We start from the raw sequence: 2,574 nt of genomic DNA on the forward strand, positions 1-2,574 counted from the left end.
CCTCCGGTATCCAGGAGTTGCATAATCTCATAGTCGACGGAATATATATTTGACATGAAGAAAGCAATAGCAATAAAACTAAATGATCAACATGCTAAGCTAACAGATGGGTCTTGTCCATCACATCATTCTCCTAATGATGTGATCCCGTTCATCAAATGACAACACATGTCTATGGTTAGAAAACTTAACCATCTTTGATTAACGAGCTACTCTAGTACAGGCTTACTAGGGACACGGTGTTTTGTCTATGTATCCACACATATATCAAGTTTCCGGTTAATACAATTCTATCATGAATAATAAATATTTATCATGATATAAGGAAATATAAAATAACAACTTTATTATTGCCTCTAGGGCATATTTCCTTCAGGTGATGGGTAATCTTAAATGTGACGGGTAAGGGTATGGGGTGGCTGCACCCGTACCCAAACCCTGCGGGTGCCATCCCTACTCACTACCTTGCCCTCTAGCCGGGACCTTAGTTTTTGGCCGGGGTAATTAACAGTGGCTCTTTGCTATGATTGATCAATGCCAACCCCATAACCTGACTTGTATCCCACATCATGTGGTCTTTGATGAATAAAGCTTGGTTTACCCCTAAAAACATGATGCTTTTGTCACTCTCGCGGTAACTCTCTGGGCGACATGGCGGGTGAGGAGGAAAGCCATTCACGAACATGTATTTCAAAGTCCTTTATCCACCAACCTGTTCGTGAAACGGTTCATTGTAGAACTTGGTGATGTCAATGTGAAGCCAACTAACACAAGAGGTACACATGTGATAACACCACAGAGGAGGACCCGGATGGTAGCTCCGCCATCGGGCTTTGCAAAGATTCACGTGGATGCAGGATTAGCCCTAGAGGAAGAACGAGGGGCAGCAACAGCAATGTGCAGGGACTCGAGCGGCCTCTTTCTAGGGTCGTCAGCACTCGTGGTACATGGTGTTCATGACGCAACAACATTGGAAGCTATTGCGTGCAGGTTTCGAGAGACATTGAAAAGGGTTGCAACGAAAGCTATGGTCAAATCATTAGCGAGATTAAGCTTAAAGTAGAGAACTTCAATTGTATCTGCACTTTTGAAGGTCGAGCTTCTAATTCAAAGCTCCTTCGTTAGCCAAGTACTCTTGGTCTTTAAGTTGGGGCCACCATGTTTGGACGGGACAACCCCACGATCGTTTTTTGTATTCTAAACTCTGTAATCTTGCATCGATCCCATATGACCATAAGGGTAATATGGATAAAGTTAGAATAGTCTGATAACACACTAGTACTATGGAGGGAAAATTTTGTGCTCCATACATCGCTATCTATACCAATGGTTTCTCCATCGAGATGGCTACACTGAATTTGGATTAAATTTGTCTGCTCACCTATTACCGGTGAATTGGTGTAGACATCTCTCCAAGGGCGGAGCCATGATTTGAGCATGGGAGGGGGGGGGGGGCTGGTCTAACGATATAGCATTTTAACATAGGCCAAGCTAAGTTCATAAAAAATGCAAATAAAAACAATGTTGCGTTTATATATAATAATTTGCCACTTTTGACACTATAATATGATAAAACTATCATAAATCGTAATACTATAAAATTTGGTGGGCTCAAGAAGGCCACTGCTCCTCCCCTCCAGTTGAAGTCAAGCTTGGTGGGATCAAAATCATTGGCCAATTAGTCGCTTGGCGGCGAGGTGGAGGCGAACAGCTTCACTTTTCGAAGCTCCGGAGGCAGAGGTTACAGAGGAAGAGCTGGAGAGCGTCGAGCCGGAGCTAGAGAAGGAGAAGATTCAGTTCTCGGGGCTCATGACCAGACACGGGGAACGGTTGCTGGCGACCATTTAGATTAGGTGTTAATTATACCTCCAGAGCCGGGCTAGCACCGCTTAGTTGATGTAAATGTAATGAAATCCGTTCGTGTTTATATCAAAGTTTGTCTGGTTTGCACGAAATTCATTCAGTTGGTTCGAAATGCTGTCAAAATATATGCGGCTATGGTTGGATGGTGTCCTTCCGCATCTGTGTCTGTGAAGTGGTCTTTCTGTCTACGGACTGACGCGAGAGGTAATTTATTGGTTGCCGTTGGAGATGCCCTTGTAGCAAAATAAAAGAGTGAGTGATCATATATCCTTTTGTGTTTCTTGTGATTGATACATGGGAAAACAAATCATTGCACTCGTAAAAGCCTTGATTAATCGCATGCGCCAAAGGAACATGCGGCATGTAACACGATTCCCAGCCTTTTTATTAATCGGTTAGGCACCTTTTATCCTACTTTAGGACCCACTACCTTCAAAGCTCAACCGGCTCATGATTCTCACGAGCAGCGACACACGGCGCACCGTCCAGCCCGACGACCAGTCGACCACCGACCGGGTGGGAACCCCAACCCAACCCAACCCAAACAAAACCGACGACGCCCCCCCTCCCCCTCCGCGGCTTGTGTGGCTCACCTCTCCCCTCCCCCTCCCCGGCTCTCCCCCACACCATCCCGCACTCGAATGTGACGGACCTCCCCTCCTCCCCGCCGCGATGCCCCCGCCGACCGCCTCGTCGCTGCCCGCCGCGGCC

This window comes from Triticum dicoccoides, chromosome 5A (assembly GCF_002162155.2).
Source record: "Triticum dicoccoides isolate Atlit2015 ecotype Zavitan chromosome 5A, WEW_v2.0, whole genome shotgun sequence".
Classification (NCBI taxonomy): domain Eukaryota; kingdom Viridiplantae; phylum Streptophyta; class Magnoliopsida; order Poales; family Poaceae; genus Triticum; species Triticum dicoccoides.